This window comes from Myotis daubentonii, chromosome 2 (assembly GCF_963259705.1).
Source record: "Myotis daubentonii chromosome 2, mMyoDau2.1, whole genome shotgun sequence".
Taxonomy (NCBI): Eukaryota; Metazoa; Chordata; class Mammalia; order Chiroptera; family Vespertilionidae; genus Myotis; species Myotis daubentonii.
In genome coordinates, this window is record NC_081841.1 from 137,796,668 (window position 1) to 137,818,080 (window position 21,413).

Genomic DNA, 21,413 nt, shown 5'->3' on the forward strand with positions numbered 1-21,413 from the left:
ACTGGGTTTAGTGAGTAAAATCAGGGAAACTACAAAGGCAAAACAACTGCACCACTGTGAATTTCTCTCCCCACGCCCCTCCGCTTACCCAGTACCATGCAGCTCTGGCAGTTCTTCAGGCTGCCTTTCTGGGTGCAGCCTCTCACAGCTGTGGACTTAGATCTAGATTCCCTGGCTGCTAGCAGCCCTGTGGACCTCCCTTCCACAGTTGAGTGTTACTCATGTCCCCAAGAGACACAGACTTGGTGCAGAGCAGGTTCCCTCTGACCCTCTCATCCCGTTGGTCGCGCACCTCTCCAGCCCAGATCCTCAATCCTACCATTCTCCAGGCATCCTCTGCCTTTTCCAGCTGTGGATTGTCTCACCAGTTGTGTTTAATTTGCCAATTCCGGGTGGATGTTATTCGATTTAGTTGTACCTTCTATCTGCTCCATGAGAAGGCACAGGATATATCCACATACTTGGCCGCCATTTTGAAAACTTATAGCACATTTTAATTTCATTTAACAAACAAGAGAAAAATGAAAACTGGTACAAGTGCTGAGGACACATACTAAGCTAAAAAGTTCTTGTAATGTGAAGTTTAGCTTCATCTATCACCTTGGAAAAAAGCATTAGAGAAATCATTTTCCTTTTTCCTTTTAACATATACTGTGTCTCACAAGCCCTTCAGCCAATGGGCAAATAGTATAGGTGGGAATTTTAGAGCATCCCTAGTAATTAGGGGGTAATCCTAGTTGCAACCGGATTGAAGCATATGTTCCTTTAACAGAGGAGTGCAGAGGTTGTGGGCAAGACTGACTCTGTTCCATGAGGTCCCCCAGAAACACAGCTCTTTTAAATTTTTTTCTATTTTTTTTTTTTTGTTAAGATCTAATTTTCATAGAGTCAAATTCACTTTTTGGTGTACCCTTCAACCTTGTGGCTCCACTATTCCCCATGATGTTGTTCTTGTCTGCACATCTCTTCTCCATTCCACCCCACAGGAAGAGAATACCTAGCAACCAGCTTCTTTTTAAAGAGAAGATCACATCCCACTGACAGGAATTTAATCACATACCTAGCTTCTAGGGGACTTAGGGAATGGAGTCAGTGTGTCCAACTAGAATGTTGAAGAATCTATTACTGAAAGGATGAAGGGAAAAAATAATACAATTGGGAATTATGCCATAATATCGAACTCTACAAAACTTAAGAATTATGTTATTTTCCAATATCTTTTTTAAAAAGGAGAATATAGTACTAGAACACAATTTGCAACTAATCAACAAAGTAAAGGTATCATGCAACAATGTTCACCTCTAGCATCCATGTTTGATGTTGTTTTTTGTCTATCACTTAACTTCCATTTTTCCCAAAGATCTGAATCAATCAAAAGCATAAAAATTTTCTGTCAGACACAAGAGACATTTGCTATTTAGTATCTTTGTTATTTTCCTTTAGTACAATCTAGAATTTACTTTCAATGACTCTGACAATCATAAAATGAATAAATCTGTGGAGCAAGAATGCTTTTAGCCCAAAGCCACTCTGCATCATGTGACAACAAGAAAAAGATCCTGTGCTGTTTTCTGAATCATATATTTCCTATGCTGTAGGCTATGACTCTTATCTGATCTTAATTTCCCATGACAACTATGAAAAGGTAAGAATAATGAAGTTCTGTAGAACATCAACATTTTGTTAGTTGTGGTTGCTTTTGATGAAAGCATGACTAATTGTTTGGCACAGAAAAGTTCTGATTGAGTGAAAGAAAATAAAAGATGCTATCAGTGTGTTAGCAAAGAGCTTTTTATGGTGCACCTACAAAACAAATATACAAGATGTTAATTTCCAATTATCAAAACAGCCTGTTGATGTGAAGTTTTATCTGTTTTGAAAATGTCAACGCTTAAGAGCAGATTTGCTATATTCCATTGCCATGACGTGTTGTACTGAGTGGGTGGCTTAGCAGAAGTAGATATTCTTCCAACTCAATAGTAATAATAATAGTGAGCTTAACACCAGTAATAATAGCAGCTGTAAGTTCTTTAGATCTACTATTTTTGGGCCACTATCCTACTTACTTTTTATGTAATCTTTCTTATAATTTCTGCAATAACATTGCAAGGTAAATATAATGGGTATTCTCACTTTAGGCTCAGGGAATAATTGCCTACCCTCATCTGGTGGTTGTGGTGGCAGAACTAACATACGCCTGAGTCTCCAGTGTGCCAGACCGTGTGCTAAGCACAGTGAAGCTGGATTCAAATTCATGGCATCCTTGCATGGTGCCTCATAAAATGAAACCTCTGCTCACAAGGACAGAAGCCAGATTTGTCACAAGCCACAGGCTTCATCATGCTGTTTGTAGCCACTCAAGTCGCCTCAGAAAGTATAGGTTCTGAGCATACTAACAGGTCCAGTGGTGATGTGGGATTCTAAAATAAATCTGGCCCAACTGGTGTCACTCAGTGGTTGAGAGTCAACCTGTGAACCAGGAGGCATGATTCCCACTCAGGGCACATGCCCAGGTTGCAGGCTCAATCCCCAGTGGGGGGCATGCAGGAGGCAGCCAATCAGTGATTCTTTCTCATCATTGATGTTTCTATTTCTCCCTCTCCCTTCCTCTCTGAAATCAATAAAAATATAATTTTTAAAAAATCTGAACTAGGAAGTACCATACCCTCTCCTGCATGTGGTGATAGGTGATGGCTAGACAATAGCTGCACGGTTACTGGAATGAAATTTGTGGATATCAACAGTTGTGCTTTAATTCAAATCCCCCAAATTTGTCTGAGGTAAATAAATATAATGTTGATCAGAATAACATGTCCCACATCCTCAAATACTTGAAATTGGAAAAAAAAAATTTAAAGGAAGAAAATATGAACCAAGCGCCGTGATCCATATCATTTTTTAATCCCTTCCAGCACTTAGCAAGATGTCTTCCTATTGTAAGTGCTCAAGATTGCTCAAAAAGCCCTAGCTGGGTGGCTCAATTGGTTGGAGTGTCATATCTAGATTGTGGGTTTGACCCCTGGCTGGGGACATATGGAAGGCAACTGATCAATGTTTCTTTCTCACATCAATATTTCTCCCCCCACCCTGCCCCTTCTCTCTCTCTCTAAAAGTAAATAGAAACATATCCTCGGGCCTCCGGTGAGGACTACAAAAAAAAAAAAAAAAAGCAGTGCCTGCCCTAACTGGTTTGGCTCAGTGGCTACCTAGCCGCTAGAGCGTTGGCCTTCAAACTGAAGGGTCCCAGGTTCGATTCTGGTCAAGGGCATGTACCTTGGTTGCGGGCACATCCCCAGTGGGAGGTGTGCAGGAGGCGGCTGATCGATGTTTCTCTCTCATCGATGTTTCTAACTCTCTATCCCTCTCCCTTCCTCTCTGTAAAAAAATCAATAAAATATATTTTAAAAAAGCAATGCCCAATAAATAGTTGTGATTGCTGTTTAAGGAGAAATACTGAATTAGCTAAGCAGGTTACTTAAGGGTCTTTCTCTGTTTCCTGGATTTTAAACAATTGGATTTATTATTAGTGTATTTAACAAAGAGATTTGGTTGACTGATTAAAGAACTGAGATGGTGGTACCTAGAAATGTTGAATGGCAGATTTTTCTGTTGTGATTTTCTTCCATTAAGATGACAGAAATAATGACCCTCCTGCTCACAACTGGTTCTTTTGCGGATGTATTAAATTTATTGGGGTGCCATTGGTTAATAAAATTATATAGGTTCCAAGTATACTATTCTATGATACATCATCTGTATATTAGTGAAGGGTAAAGGCAGTCAAATACATGGTGACAGAAGAAGATTTGACTTTGGGTTGTAGACAACTGTTTTTATTACAAAAGTCTGCACTCACTTATTCACTTATTTAAAATGTAAACTTCTGTCTGTAAACCATGCTTTAAGAGATTTTAGAAAGTCATGACACATGGCTAGGGGATGACATGAAGATAGTCACAGATTATACTTACTGTTAATTAAAATTAAGTTGTTGAATTTTACAACTGTCATTACTGCTATCAGCAGTAGTTGTATTTACTTGAATTCTACCACTCGATGTCTTTTTATAAAAAATAAAAAAAAAAAAAATTAACCCAGAGAAGTTTTTGGTCATTGAGATGGCTGTTACAATTTTGTCCTCCTTTCACAGAAGCTCACAATAACAAGAGTTAATCAAATGATAGTGCTCTCAGAGTATAGGATTTCAAATGTAATGTTTCTGCTTCCACACACATTGATCAGACTTGTGTTTCCCATCACACAAGGAGATTTTAGAGGGTAAGGTCCCCATCTTGTAAGACTTTGTACTGCACCCACCTACCACAGCCCCAATAAATTCTTTCTAAAAAGAATAATCACCTTCATTTGTAAACTTCTTGAAGAGAAGGATTTTTGTATCTTTTTTTCAGCAGCGAATTAAGCTTCTTCGGGTTGAGTGTTTGATCACTAACCTTGATAAATAGAAACAGAAACCAAAGTGAACATGTCAGTCATCACATCAATGATAAGCAAACTGAGGATGGTATGAAGTGATAACTGCCAACAGGCAAGTAGTTAGATCTTTTACATTTTCAGTTACACAGTCTTCCAAGAGCATGTATTGGAATTGGTGAGCTGTGCTTTATACTCAGGGACCATCTTTGCTACAAAGGCCACAGCCACAGAAACACAGCCTATAAAGTTGGTAAAGAAGTTCACATTGTTTCTGTTCATATTTACTGAGCATTTATTAAGTCCAGCACTGTCTCAGGCGCTGTGAAAAACATAAAAAAGCAGTGATGCCCTGGCCACGTGGTGGGAGCGTTGTCCTGTACACCAAAAGGTTGTGGGTTTGGTCCCCGGTTGGGGGCCTGCAAAAGGCAACCAACCCATGTTTCTCTCTCACATTGATGTTTCTCTCTCTTTCTCTCTTTTTCTCTCTCAATAAAAACATATCCTGGGGTGAGGATTAAAAATAAATAGCAGTGAGATTTTATGAAGAATTTACTAACAATTAACCCAATTGCATATTAATATAAATAACATGTTCTTATGAAAAATAACTATATTTCTCAAACAAAAATGTCAGTGAGAAAAGTGACATTGTTTCACATTTTTTCCTATCTTTTTTTAAAAATCCTCAGCCAAAGATATGTTTTTGTTGATTTTTAGAGAGAGAGAGGAGTGAAAAAGAGAAGAGAAAAAAAAATTGATGTAAGAGAAAAGCATCAATTAGCTGCCTCCTGTACATGCCCCAACTGGGGATCGAACCCAAAACCTAGGTATGTGTCCTGACCAGGAATCAAACCCACAATCTTTTGGTGTGTGGGATGACACCCCCACCAACTGAGCCACCTGGCCAGGGCTTTGTCTGATTTAAGATAGATGAGTTGGATTATCAAATCCACTTGTGTATTCAGTCTGTTACAATGTATGCTTTTGGTTGAAGTAGATGAAGAAAATTTAGCCTCACACAGATATGTAATTGAAAAAAAGAGCAAAAAAAGAAGTAAAGTAAAAAGAGAAGTATTTTATAGCCATTTTAGAACATTGTGGCTATTCTTTGATATTACATCAAACTTCAACAAGTGATAGTTTTTTAATGGTTGATTCAATGTGGAATCTAAAACCAGTACATTAAAATCCATTGGTCTTTATCACAATTCAAATTTTGTAACATTATGCATTGGCCTTTTGAAAAATACAAGTAGATCTTGAAATGTTGGCACTACTATCATACAATATCAAAAAATTACATTTGTTCACATCACTAATGATCTCATTTGAAAAGTCTTTAAGTATTGCCAAGCTGTCAAATTCATGGTAGCAGATGAAAATTTTACAAAATATTAATTTTCACTTACAGTAAAAGCTCAAATTTTATCACTGGCCATAAATACTGCACATTGTTTCCGTTGAAGTGTCAGACTCAAGCTTCTCATGTTTGAGAAAAATGTCTGTCAAATACACAAGCTGTCGATCATTCTTTCAATAAATATGGTGTTACATGGAAAAAGCGGCTAGTTGCTCTGGCCAGTGTGGCTCAGTTGGTTGAGTGTGGTCCCATGCACTGAGAAGTTGAAGGTTTGATTCCCTATCAGGGCACATTCCCCAGGCTGCAGGCTTGATTGCCAGTAGGGGGCAGGCAGAAGGTAGCCAATGTTTCTCTTTCTCCCTCTCCCTATCTCCCTCTCTAAAATCATTAAAAAACATATTTTAAAACAAAAAAAGAGAGAAAGAAAAAAAAAGAAGCTACTTGAGCTCGGAACTCAAACAATTGTATAAGTGCTTTTCCTCAAGAGCCAGCATTTATTAATCTGAAGTGTAAATTTTCATTGATAAAACATGTTAGAATAATTGAGAAAGTCATGACGAATAGGTCAGGGCAGGACATAATGATAATCACAAATTATACTGCAGTGCCTGGTAGAAAAGAATACAATGACTATGGGGACAGTTTGGTGCCACTGCCTAGACTGGTCCTAAGGTACAAGCGATTTTATCTACCATTAGTGCAAATGTCACTCTAGTAAACTGAACAAATCATGTCTTTAAAGTTTTATGGGGAGAATCCAAGATGGCAGCATAGGTAAACACCGGAGATTGCTGCCTCGCACAACCACTTCAAAAATACAACTAAAAGACGGAACGGACATCACCCAGAACCACAGGAAGGCTGGTTGAGGGAAAATTCTACAACTACAAGGAAAGAGAAAAGCATACTGAGACTCAGAGGAGGCACAGTGCTGAAGTAAAATACAAAGGTGCGAAGGTGCGTGCGGAGTGGGCTGGCGGCTGAGGGTGCGGTTGTCTTTTTCAATTGGGAGGAAGTCTCAGGCTCTGGGCTCCAGTTCCGGGCGAGTCTCTGGGGACCCAGACTCAAACAGGAGAAGCGGGACTGTCTGGCATAGGTCAGAACTAGAGGGCAGCTTTCTCTCTGAGGTTTGCAGCAGTTGCTGGGACACTGAGAAGCAGAGCCTCTGGGGACGGGACTGAGAGCAGCCATAACTGCTCGCTCCGCCCACCCTCTTGATCCCCTGGAACCGGCCCACCCAAGCCTTGCACGGAGGCATTTTCTGGTTAGCCTCAGGCAGAGGCTAGATTAGCGCCACCCTAAAGATCCAGGACAGAAGTTCTCCCACTGCAGACACAGCTGATTCTCACAGCCAATTGGCCTGGAGGTCAAATCCCTCCCAGTGTTACCTACAACAATCAAGGCTTAGCTACAACAAGACTGTGCACAAAGACCACAAGGGGGTGCACCAAGAGTGTCTACCTCAGGTAACTGGGACACTTAGCACAGAAAGCCACTCTATCAACACAGCAAAGCATAAGAAATGCCAACACAAAGAAACAGGACACACATGACAGAACTGGAGGAAAGCAAACTACTGGATATAGAATTCAAAACCACACTTTTGAGGTCTTTCAAGAGTCTTCTAGAGACTGCCGATAAACTTAATGAGATCTACAAGAAATCTAATGAGACCCTTGATGTTGTGATAAAGGACCAACTAGAAATTAAGCATACATTGACTGAAATAAAGAATATTATGCAGACTCCCAACAGCAGACCAGAGGAGCACAAGAATCAAGTCAACGATTTGAAATGTGAAGAAGCAAAAAACACCCAACCGGAAAAGCAAAATGAAAAAAGAATCCAAAAATACGAGGATAGTGTAAGGAGCCTCTGGGACAGCTTCAAGCGTACCAACATCAGAATTATAGGGGTGCCAGAAGATGAGAGAGACCAAGATATTGAAAACCTATTTGAAGAAATAATGACAAAAAACTTCCCCTACCTGGTGAAAGAAATAGACTTACAAGTCCAGGAAGCACAGAGAACCCCAAACAAAAGGAATCCAAAGAGGACCACACCAAGACACATCATAATTAAAATGCCAAGAGCAAAAGACAAAGAGAGAATCTTAAAAGCAGCAAGAGAAAGAAACTCAGTTACCTACAAGGTAATACGCATACGACTGTCAGCTGATTTCTCAACAGAAACTTTGCAGGCCAGAAGGGAGTGGCAAGAAATATTCAAAGTGATGAATGCCAAGAACCTACAACCAAGATTACTTTATCCAGCAAAGCTATCATTCAGAATTGAAGGTTAGATAAAGAGCTTCACAGATAAGAAAAAGCTAAAGGAGTTCATCACCACCAAACCAGTATTATATGAAATGCTGAAAGGTATCCTTTAAGAGGAGGAAGAAGAAAAAGGTAAAGATACAAATTATGAACAACAAATACGCATCTATCAACAAGTGAATCTAAGAATTAAGTGAATAAATAATCTGATGAACAGAATGAACTGGTGATTATAATAGAAATCAGGGACATAGAAAGGGAATGGACTGACTATTCTTGGGGGGAAAAGGGGTGTAGGGGATGGGGGAAGAGACTGGACAAAAATCGTGCACCTATGGATGAGGACAGTGGGTGGGGAGTGAGGGTGGAGGGTGGGGCAGGAACTGGGAGGAGGGGAGTTATGGGGGGGGGGGAAAGAGGAACAAATGTAATAATCTGAACAATAAAGATTTAATTAAAAAAAATAAATAAAGTAAAAAAATAAATAAATAAAGTTTTATGAAATGACTTCTACTTTGTAGTCCAACTGAAACGGTGTCAAGACCCACCATAAAAAGTGCCAAGGTAGGAGAACCTAACAGACCCACCTAGTTTGAGGATTTAGTATATCAGTGTTTCTTGACTTCATTAGCTGCATCACTATTAGCTCACCCATAATGTGACATATTTAATATCTCCTGATTATATACATGCTTCTGTACCATTAAAATCACAGAAATTTCTTTCGCAACTGACCACAGCAGCTAGTTACGTGCCAAAAAATAAAAATCTCATGAGCAATATTCTTTTGTCCTTAAAAGCAAAAGCATTTTGTGACCTTTTGTCTCCAAATGACTGATGGATAGCTAGCAAGATGAGTTAGCCTTTCTGGTTTCAGCAAGCTCTGCAGAGACAATCAAAAGGGAGGAAGAGGGTTAAATGTCACCAACCCTATTTAATAAAATCAAAAAGGTCCAGAGCCCCAGTAGTTCAGAGCTCCTTTTGAAAACCTTTTACCAAGTATGATTGTCAGCTTGCCTGATTTAAAATCCAGAGTATTAAAAAGTGAATCAGAGATTTACAGCAAAGAACGTGAGAAAGAGGTTGACTTGGTTTTTAGCCCTATTTCCTTTTCCCTTATATTGTGAAACACACCAAATATAGTAAGTATTTTGGGATAGTTTACATAGAAAAGGAAGTACATTCTATTGCCAAATATTTTATTACATAGGAACAAAAGAACTTGAGCATTCTAATTGTAAAGACAAAAATGTGACAGGAAAAATATAAAGTAAGAGGCTTATAAGAAAGGTTGGGAAGGGGCCCAGATCATAGCAGGATAGGGAATTTATCATGTCTGCTGCCTGGTCAGCTCAGGCTGTGTCTTCCTGAACCTTGTGTCATATACAGAGAGTAACATTTGGTCAGAAACAAGAGATTCAAATTAAAAGATTTTATTTTTAGAACATTTTTAGGTTAACAGAAAAATTGAGCAGATAACAGTTCCCAAATACTCCCCCACCCCCCTCCACACACACCTCACCTGACACACAGATTCCCCTATTATAAACATCTTGCATTTGTTTCTATCTAGTGGTGCACCAAGTCAGTCAGTCAGGTGGTCAGCAGTGAGAAATAGTATGTGGTGCTGGGAGAAGCAAGGACAAAGTGGAACCCACTAGCAGCTCCACATACGGCCCTCACCACCTCTGACCCAAGATGACCTTCTGAGCACAGTAGCCACTGATTCGTTCCTAATTCCTAAATCTTACACAAATTTCTCTTGTGGTCACTCTAAACCTGGGGCAACAGGAGAAAGAATTTTGGGAAACACAATTCCTAATTAGCTACCTTGACACAGTAAAAACATCACAGTTTACTTTAAAAAAAGAAAACTAGAAATAAATTTTCTCAGCAATACAAAGAGTTTATATGGGAAAAACGATAAAACATATAACATTGCGAAGAATATATAAAAAAATATGTATAATAAGTGAGGTATTTCTGGATAAAACCAAATTAATCTATAAATTTGGTACAATCCAAATCAAAATTACAGTCAATCAAGGATGCTTCTAAAAGATTGCTGGCAGAAAAACACATGAGAAAATAATAAAAATTGGAAGTGGGTTTAGCAATAAGGAGCTTGCTCCACCAGACATTTAAAAATATGTGACAATAGTATATCTAATCTAATAAAAGAGAAACATGGTAATTGGCGTACGACCGCTACCCTTCCCATTGGCTAATCAGTGAGATATGCAAATTAACTGTCAGCCAAGATGGCGGCCGGCAACCAGGCAGCTTGAAACTAACATGAGGCTTGCTTGCTTCAGTGACGGAGGACTCCAACGTTCCCCGCCTGCCTTGCAGGCCTCTGAGCCTGCAGTTTAAGAAACATTGTAACAAATATAGACTCTTTCAGCGAGCTGGGATCTCAGAGCTGGAGTCAGAGCTGGAGTTATACATTGTTTCCATTACCTACTTTCAGCAGCAGAGGCCTAAGAGCTGGAGCCTCAGAGCTAAAGCTGGCCCAGAATTTAAAAAAAAAAAAAAAAAAAAAAAGGAGCGGTTGGGAGCTTCCGTCACCCGCCAGTCTGAAAACAGCCCTCAGCCCCTCACCCAGGCTGGCCAGGCACCCCAGTGGGGACCCCAACACTGAAGAGTGTGTGACCAGCTGCAAACAGCCATCATCCCCTCACCCAGGCTGGCCAGGCACCCCAGTGGGGACCCCCACCCTGATCCAAGACACCCTTCAGGGCAAACCAGCTGGCACCCACCCATGCACCAGGCCTCTACCCTATATAGTAAAAGGGTAATATGCCTCCCAGCACTGGGATCAGTGTGACAGGGGGCAGCGCCCAAGCCCCCTGATCGCCCTGCGGCTCTGTGTGTGACAGGGTGCAGCGCCCCAACCCTCTCGCCCCCCACGGGCCCTGCTCTGTGTGTGACGGGGTAGGGCCATAACCTCCCCATGGGCCCTGCCCTGAGTGTGAGAGTGGCGGCGCCCCAACCCCCTGATCGGCCCTGCTCTGTGGGTGATAGAGGGTGGCGCCCCACCCCCCTGATGGGCCCTGATCTGTGCGTGACAGGGGGCTGCGCCCCAAGCCCCTGATTGGCCCTGCTCTGTGCATGACAGGGTACAGAGCCCCAACCCCCCTTATGGCCCTGCTCTGTGCATGACAGGGGGTGGCGCTGCAACCTCCCCATCGACCCTGCTCTGTGTATGACAGGGGGCGGCGCCCCAACTCCCCAATTGGCCCTGCTCTGAGTCCAACCAGGGGCTGCACCTAGGGACTGAGCCTGCCCTCTGCCACTCGGGAGCAGGCCTAAGCCAGCAGGTCATTATCTCCTGAGGGGTCCCAGACTCCGAGAGGGCACAGGCCGGGCTGAGGGACCCCCCCTCCTGCCGGGGTCCAACCCCAGCGGGTCCAGGGGTCCCCAAAGGTGTGGACGGAGTCGGCGAAGAAGGAAGAACACCGAGACAGCGTTCAGTTGATCAGCAGCCTAGCCAGGATCTCTAGCCAGGATCTCCAGCCAAGTTCTGGTCTGGATCTCTAGAGAGGCTCTGCTGTTTATTGTCTTGTTACATCCGTATTTTTACCAGTTGATTTTAATCCTGTCAATTTCTATTACAAAGGTTAGGGCGTTTCTTATCTCCATTCCAGGGAGTAAAGATTATGTAGCTTAAGTGATTAACTACCCGCCTGGCACTTAGTTAAGGAGTTTCACCCCCTCCCTGACTTCAGGGAAAAATTCCTACCTGGGGAAACAACCTTTCTAGGAGAGGCATCCCCTCCCTGACTTCAGGGAAAAATTCCTACCTGGGGAAACAACCTTTCTCGGAGAGGTGACCTTGGTTAAAACACACAGCGCTAAGGGGAGCAAACATATTAAGAACAGTATGCTATATACGCCAGGTCCCTTGAAACATATGCTGTGCAGATGTTTCTTTCCTGCAGCGACTGTGTCAAGCAGCAAGGATGGACCGGCTTCCGGCACCCTCCCCCCCCCCCCCGAGTGCACAAATTTTTGTGCACCGGGCCTCTAGTCTATAAATAAGTCACTATTGCAGGAATGGGACAACAGAATAATAGAACAGAAACAATAAACAATCTCATAATAAGTTTAAACATAGAAAATAAAGATCACTTTAAAAATCAATAAAGCAAATATATCTAAGAAAAATATTGGAAAACTAGATAAATATTTGGAGTGAGGAAAGAAATACAGCAAGAGTTCTGCCTCTTTCCTTTTGGGAAAATAAATTCCAGGTGTCTCAAAGACTCCGGGATAGCTGCCTTGCCAGACAGACCTCTGGAGGAAAATCCAAAAGAAACAACTTTGCTGATATGTAAGCTACCTGCCTCTTTTGGAGCTTTATACTAAGTCTCATGTTACATGTAGGAGGTGGTGCTTATAATCAAAGCACTTCAGTAACCAGGATGCTCTTCCACTTGTACAATTCTATCTCATGTGGAGGGTAGAAGAACCCACCACTGAAAGGTTCCTTTCTTTTCTGTAACCATTTGCATTAAGAGAGATGAGATTGGACTTGGGAAGGAGTATTATCCAGTACTACTTCCCTAGAAATTAGGCAAGAACTCCCTAGATAACCTAAATGCCTAAGGTAAGAATAATTTGCTATCCTTGAAGAAATGAAAGAAAAGGAATGAAAAGGGTTCAATGGCAGCAGGGAGCAAAAAATTTGGAGTGTTTACTATGTGCTAGGTAGGTATTTTATTGGTGCTTTCAGACACTCAGAGATGTATCTACAACCCTGAGGTGAGACTGATATTGTCCATGTTTTACAGAAGAGAACTGTGAGGCTCAGAGCGGTGAAAAACACGTCATGAGGTCACGTGGTGGGAATGACCAAGAAGTTTCCAAAGAATGGGACAAATCAAAATGCACACCTTCCCCCAGTCTAATTATTTAATATTATTTGTATAAATCACCCAATTCATATGATGAATTTAGGTGAAAAGGACATTGAGAGAAACTATCTAATTCTTTGACTTTGATAGGTCTTTACTATAAAACTATTTTAATTCAGTTCACCATATTACTTATTGCTTGACTCTATGTCCTTTATAATCTTAAAGGGAATGAAACTGAATGCAGTTAATTAAAATACACACCAAAATATTATGATGAACTAAATTACCACAATTGAAGGCACCTGGAAATAACATTGTTGAAGTCCTTTTTGTTTTTTCCCCAAGACTTTTAGTCTACTTCTAGGCTTTAGTAAAAGGCGAAAGATTTATGCGATCTGAAGAGAAACCAGAGTTACTTCTAGGCTTTAAAAAAAAGTTTTCTTGGCTTATCTCATTCCTGTCACTAAAAGATCGTCAACCTTCTGTTGTCTTGTGTTTGGTATCTTATCAAATTTCTACACTCATTTACTAACCTATATATTTTTTGTGAGTCATTAACTTAACACATTCTACTAGTATGCCCTTCTACAATATGATAGATTTCCAGTCTGATCAATACTAACCAACCAAAGGCAGCTGGGAGGAGAGTTACAGAAGGAGGAACAGACTTAATAGGACTGAGAAGGGAATGTATCTATATAATTATCACAATTAATTATGATGGCAGCAGCAGACTGTGGTGGACCCGGCACTGACATGGGTCCTGGTTTTGGCATAAGTGGGTATGTGACGTTAGAGAAGCCATTTCCATTTTCCTTCATTTATAGATAAGGAAATAGAGATCTGAAGAGGTAAGGTGTCCAAGATCCCTTCCAGCTCTAAGGTGCTAAGATGGTAAATCTATGTAACTTTTTGAAGCCACTATCCAACATGTTCATGTATTATATTTATTCAGTGTTTAGTTCACCAGACAAAATACTTGGAAAGAACAAAAACTTTTCCAACAAATGTTTTAGAGGCTACCAGGGCTTTCTCCATGCTTTGGCCTTTTCTATGGCCTGAGCTATTTTTACTCCATATTCATCTGCTTATGCTCATCTTTGGACAACTGGGCAGGCTACTGACTTCTTACTGCACTAAGTCTTTCTGAAATAAAACAGGGAATTATAGGTCTGAAGTTACTCCTACCCTATGTTCCAGTTTTATTCTCACATAGGTTATAATTTTTAATTCAACTCCTTAAACATTTACTAGATGCTACTCAGATGCCAGGCAAGGTAAGTAGGCCTTGGATTTCAAAGAATACCACCCAATCCTTGCTCTGGACACTTTTAATAGTAGCAAATAATAGCTCACATGTATTGACTACTTACTAGGCATTGTTCTAAGGCAGCAGTTCTCAACCCTTTGGCGGTCGAACGACCCTTTCACGGGGGTCGCCTAAGACCATCCTGCATATCAGATATTTACATTATGATTCATAACAGTAGCAACATTTCAGTTATGAAGTAGCAACAAAAATAATTTTATGGTTGGGTCACAACATGAGGAACTGTATTTAAAGGGCCAGAAGGTTGAGAACCACTGTTGGGGCTTTCCATTTATTACTCACTTAATGGTCACAACTTGTAAGTTCTATTATTATCTCTATTTTACTGATAAGATGAAGAAAATTACTTAAGACGATTCAACAACCAGGTGGCAGAGTCAGGATTTAAACTTTCCTCCAAAATATATATTGGTCTTTGTTGTGTTTTTATTTTATGTAAAATGTTTTTCTGTTTCTTACTTTACTTGGCTTTATGGCTTTTAGATCTACCCATGATGCTATGATATATCTAATGTCATTCATGTGTTTATAGATCTACTAGCTTCATCATGGTGTGTTTATAAAAGCATTGTTGGATTCAGTTAATGTTTTATTTAAGAACTAGAGGCCTGGTGCACAAATTTGTGTACAGATGGGGTTCCTCATCCTGGCCGGCAATCAGGGCTGATCAGGGCAGTCTCCTCCAGTCCCGATCAGGGATGATGGGGGCCGGCCGGCCAGGGAGGAATTAAGGGGGGGCTCCATGGTGTGTCTGGCCCTATTGCCCAGTCCTGATCAGCTGGACCCTAGCAGCAAGCTAACCTACCGGTCAGACATTTACCCACTAGTGGTGAGTGCACATCATAGCGACTGGTAGAGCAGTCGACCTATTGGTTGGACACTTAGCATATTACACTTTTATTATATAGGATTATGCATCTATATTCACCAGTGAAATGGGCCCAATATGTTTTATAGTTGTACTAGAGGCCCAGTGCACAAAAATTTGTGCGGAGGTAGGAGGGTGTCCCTCAGCGCCACTTGTGTCCTCTCATAGTCTGGGACCCCTGGGAGATAACCACCTGCTGGCTTAGGCCCGCTCCCCAGGTGGTAGATGGCAGGCCCGATCCCTCAGTGCCTGCCCCACCTCCCCTGGTTGCGCACACGGCAGGGCCGATCCGGGGGTTGGGACGCTGCCCCAGGATGCCCAGATGGAGCCAGGTGGGCTGGCCGATCGCTGCTGCACCACCTGGCCACCCGGGGTCAGGTTGCACATGGACGCCCGCCACCCTGGGTCACAGATAGCAGGCCCAGATGGTGGCAGGGCAGGCAGGATGGCGCTGTCCCACCCTGCCTGCAGTATGCAAATTAACTACCATCTTTGTTGGTGGTTAATTTGCATATAGTGCTGATTAGCTAATGGGAGGCATGGCGAAGGTATGGTCAATTACCATGTTTGTCTATTATTAGATAGGATATGTGGTCTGTATGATACTTGTCCCTTGGTATTTATGGTGGCTTCCTTTATGGTTTAATACATGATCTGTTTTCTTCAACAAACTCCTCCTGTGTCCCTCTCATGTGTCTATGTGTGTGGTTCTCTGTATCTCAATATGGGTTTTTAAATCTGTTATTCTAGGAAGTTAATCTCTGTGATTTCTTTGTTTATGGCTTTCTCTTTCGTTTATGACATTCATCTGACTCTTATCAGATGAATGTCAGCATTTCTATTTCTGTCTTCTGTGTTCTTCAATTTGGCTTTTATTTTACATTTTCTATCTCTTGAACATTCCTGTAACCTTCTAGGAGAGACCCTCAGTCTGATATTCTAACTCACAGGCTTAGTCTCTGCTGTATTATTCCAAGTATTTGGCCCCTCATGAATTAAATTTTTTTAATTAAATCTTTATTGTTCAGATTATTACAGTTGTTCCTCTTTTTCCCCCCCATAACTCCCCTCCACCCAGTTCCCACCCCACCCTCCTCCCTCACTCCCCACCCACTGTCCTCATTCATAGGTGCACAATTGTTGTCCAGTCTCTTCCCGCATCCCCCTCACCCCTTTCCCCCCCCAAGAATAGTCAGTCCACTCCCTTTCTATGCCCCTGATTCTATTATAATCACCAGTTCATTCTGTTCATCAGATTATTCACTTGATTTTCAGATTCACTTGTTGATAGATGTGTATTTGTTGTTCATAGTTTGTATCTTTACCTTTTTCTTCTTCCTCTTCTTAAAGGATACCTTTCAGCATTTCATATAATACTGGTTTGGTGGAGATGAACTCCTTTAGCTTTTCCTTATCTGTGAAGCTCTTTATCTGACCTTCAATTCTGAATAATAACTTTGCTGGATAAAGTAATCTTGGTTGTAGGTTCTTGGCATTCATCACTTTGAATATTTCTTGCCACTCCCTTCTGGCCTGCAAAGTTTCTGTTGAGAAATCAGCTGACAGTCATATGGGTACTCCCTTGTAGGTAACTGAGTTTCTTTCTCTTGCTGCTTTTAAGATTCTCTCTTTGTCTTTTGCTCTTGGCATTTTAATTATGATGTGTCTTGGTGTGGTCCTCTTTGGATTCCTTTTGTTTGGGGTTCTCTGCGCTTCCTGGACTGGTAAGTCTATTTCTTTCACCAGGTAGGGGAAGTTTTCTGTCATTATTTCTTCAAATAGGTTTTCAATATCTTGCTCTCTCTCTTCTTCTGGCACCCCTATAATTAGGATGTTGGTACACTTGAAGCTGTCCCAGAGGCTCCTTACATTATCTTCGTATTTTCGGATTCTTTTTTCATTTTGCTTTTCCAGTTGGGTGTTTTTTGCTTCATCGTATTTCAAATCGTTAACTTGATTCTTGTGATCCTCTAGTCTGCTGTTGGGAGTTGTATAATATTTTTTATTTCAGTCAGTGTATGCTTAATTTCTAGTTGGTCCTTTATCACAACCTCGAGGGTCTCATTAGATTTCTTGTAGATCTCATTAAGTTTATCGGCAGTTTCTAGAAAATTCTTGAAAAACCTTAAAAGTGTGGTTTTGAACTCTATATCCAGTAGTTTGCTTTCCTCCATTTCTGTCATTTTTGTCCTTTTTCTTTGTCTCTGCATTTTTATGCTTCCCTGTGTTGATAAAGTGGTTTTCTGTGCTAAGTGTCCGCTAGGGCCCAGTGGTTCAGCCTCCCCAATTACCTGAGGAGGACACTCTTGGTGCAACACCTTGTGGTCTTTGTGCACAGTCTCGTTGTAGTTAAGTCTTGATTGTAGAGGAATCACTGGGAGGAATTGACCTCCAGGCCAATTGGCTACAAGAATCAGCTGTGTCTGCAGTGGGAGAACTTCTGTGCTGGAGACACCCCTCCAGGGCAAGACTTGCTTCAATGGGGCTTTGGTGCTCACTGAGTCTGCCCCGTGAGTGTGTCTTTTATGGTTCCACAGAGCTGCAAACTGGATGGTCCCACTCTGACCTCTGGATGGCTCCTGGCTCCTGGATCTCTAGGGAGGTGCTAATCTAGCCTCTGCCTTAGGCTATCCAGCAAAGGTCTTCCTGCAGGGCTTGGGCGGGGCTGGTCCCACGGGATCAACAGGGCAGGGCTAGCAGTTATGGCTGCTCTCAGAGGCTCTGCTTCTCAGTGTCTGGGCAATCGCTGCATGCCCCTCCGAGGGAAAGCTGCTCTCGAGTTCCGACCAATGCCAGACAGTCCCGCTTCTCCTGTATGAGTCTGGGTCCTTAGAGACTCACCTGGAACTGGAGCTCAGAGCCTGAGACTCCCTCCCGATTGAAAACGACAACTGCGCCCTCAGCCGCCAGCCCTCTCCACATGCACCTCCGCACCTTAGTATTTTACTTCCACACTGCACCTCCTCTGAGTCTCGGTATGCTTTTCTCTTTCCTTCTAGTTGTGGAATTTCCACTCAGCCAGCCTTCCTGTGGTTCTGGATGATGTCCGTTCCGTCTTTTAGTTGTATTTTTGAAGCGGTTGTTCGAGGCAGCAAACTCCGGTGTTTACCTATGCCGCCATCTTGTTTTCCCCATGAATTAAATTTTTCAGACATGTTTCTGCTTTGTTCTTTTTTACTTCTCGATCTTATCCAGCAGTGCGGTGTTTCCCTCATTTGGGGAGAACGTATTTTGGAGAAAAGCCAAAACAGCTAGTTTGCATCACTGTGGGTGTCTTAGGGGGAAATGATTTCCAAATGGGGAATCCCAGGCATAGCAGCATTGCTAGTCTCATTTGCTAATTCCCCACCAGGAAACCCCTCCAGCCAGGATTTTACATTTCAATCCTTAGGGATGCACAAAGCTGCAAGGACAGAGTCTCCTCCGCCCAGTGCCTGGAAAGAAAGAGGTGTCTGGGAGTCAGCCGATTGGTCTGCACCTGTTTCCTGACCCCTTGGTCCAGCAGGGCTCTTGTACTGCCCTAAGATCACCCAGACATGGCACCAGGCATACTATTTTGTAGTTTCCTGTTGCTGCTATAACAAATTACCACAAACTTCATGGCTTAAAACAACAGTAAGCATTGCCTTTTAGTGCTGGAAGTCAGAAATCCAAACTCAGTTTCACCAGGCTGAGGTCAAGGTTGTGGCAGCTGGCTCCTCCAGGGCACTTCCTGCTTCCAGTGACCACCTGTTTGCCTCAGCTTGCGGTCCCTTCCTCCACCTTCAAACTGCACCCTCTGACCTCACTCCCACGGTCACATCACCTTCTCCTCTGACTCCTCCTGTGTCACTCTTAGAAGAACTGTTGTGATTACATCAAGTTCCCAGATAACAGGATAATATCCTCGTCTGGACCCCTTAATTCCATCACATCGGCAAGGTCCTTTAGCCACATAAGGGTAATATTTGCAGGTTCCTAGGATTAGGGTGTAGACATATTTAGGAGCCATTATTCTGCCCACCACAACCACCTAGGCTCCTAGAGGCTGAGGACAATAAGATTACACAGCACTTTTGAAACACCTACTGTGTACAGAGTATTGTCGGGGGTGAGGGGAGAGAGCCCAAACAGTTATCCTATCTAATAAAATAGTAATATGCAAATTGACCATCACTCCAACACACAAGATGGGCCACCCCCATGTGGACACAAGATCGCCTCCACAAGATGGCAGGCAGAAGATCAGGCCAGCAGGGAAGGGCAATTGGGAGTACCAGGCTGGCAGGGGAGGACAGTTGGGGGCAATTGGGCCAGCAGGGGAGCAGTTAGACATCAATCAGGCTTACAGGGGAGTGGTTAGGGGCTGATCAGGCTGGCAGGCAGAGCGGTTGGGACCCAGCAGTCCTGGATTGTGAGAGGGCTGTCCGACTGCCCCATGGGATTGGGCCTAAGTGGGCAGTCGGACATCCCTTGATGGGTCCCAGATTGGTGAGGGTGCAGGCTGGGCTGGGGGACACCCCCCCACACCGCCCATGCACGAATTTTGTGCACTGGGCCTCTAGTTAAATATAAGTGAGATATCTATCTCTCTATAAAGAAATGTATACTACAGATGTAGTGTAGAAGACATATAGAGGTTGATAGCGTGTGGGTTGTATAAGAAATTAACCAGCTTCAAGGTTTAAATGATCATATTTCCACTCTGTCCTGGTGGCATGGCTGTGCTAGAGGGACCTTCAGATTCTGAATATTAGGATCCCCAGGACTGACATGGAATGGAGGCACTCTTCTTACACTACCCATCTTTACTGGGCATAGACACTGGGGATTCAGAATCAGGCAGGTGAAAAGATACATAAAGCCCAGCTCCTGTACTTAAAAGGAGTTCCATCTAGCCCGGCTGGCATGGCTCAGTGGTTGAGTGTCTACCTATGAACCAAAAGATCATGGTTTGATTCCTGGTCAGGACACATGCTCAGGTTGTGGGCTCAATCCCCAGGAGGCAAGGGGCATGCAGGAGGCAGCTGATCAATGATTCTCTCTCATCATTGATGTTTCTTTCTCTCCCTCTTCCTTTCTCTCTGAAATCAACTTAAAAATTTTGTTCAGTCTAGAGAGCCAGACACAAGCAAGTGGTGAACAAGCCGGTGCTGGAGCAGGGGACTCACCAAGAGCAGGGAGGCTGGCTAACTGCCAGTTCCCAGGTGAGGAAGGAGATAAGGGCAGCCCAGGTTGAGAGACCACAGCTGCACAGAGGCTTGAAGGAGATGACACATCCTGGAAACACTGAGCAAGTTAGCTCGTTGCACTGGGCTGTGTTAGCATCTCTCCTCCTCCTATGCGCTTGAGAAAAGATCGGCATCAAAGCCCTTCCCTAACCTCCTCCTCTAACCTTTCTTCTTCCTCTCCTTTCTTCTTTCCCATTTCCCTAGAGGGGGATGAGGAAGGAGATATTAAGGTATCACAGTACACTTCCCCCCTCAATTCAAGTCCTTACGTTACAACAAACTCGGAAGCCTAGAGCTTGGCAAAGGAGAAGAGAAGAAAAATCAGTTGCGCTGATGTTGTCAGCCCTCAAGGGCCTCCTGACCATTGTTTCATCTCCGGAAACTTTTATCTCAAATTCTTACAGCACCTGCCTTCAAAGGCTAAGAGCCTCGCAGATACTCTCCCACCCCTTGAACGTAGGCAGAGGAGCGGTCCTCAGATCTTGCTTCGCAGCTGAGAGAGGGAGCCCGCAGGACCTCAGATCTCCTGTGCGGGTCTCTGCGGGAGCTCGTGCTCCATCCCAGAAGCACACCTGACTCCATGCTCCAGGTCCTGATGGGTGGTAACAAGACAGAATCTGAAATAATAAGGATTCTGCAAGCTGGCTGAGGCAGAGGCCTTACTCTCACCCACTCGCTCTCTGGGGTAAGGAGGGAAAGAAGACTGAAAAAGTACCACCTCCTTCCACCTTCCTCCATAGTTTTATGTCCACAGTGTCACAGAACACAACACATGACAATTACCAGCACATAGAAAATGAAAAATGTCTATTATAGGATACAAATTAGACCAGATATCATAGCCCATCTGTGTGTGCTTCATAAACATTGAATCAGGAAATCCACAAAGACCAAACTGACGTCACAGTTCCTTTCTGGCTAATAATGACTCCTTAGCTAGACAGGAGTAAACAGCATCCAACATCTGGTGCTAGGCCCCTGTGCACACACCCTCGCTGGGAGGACACGAGAGGCTGGCCACGTGGACTGGTTTATGGGTTGTTGACTTTTTGCACGGAATGGAGGGTGGAGCAAGG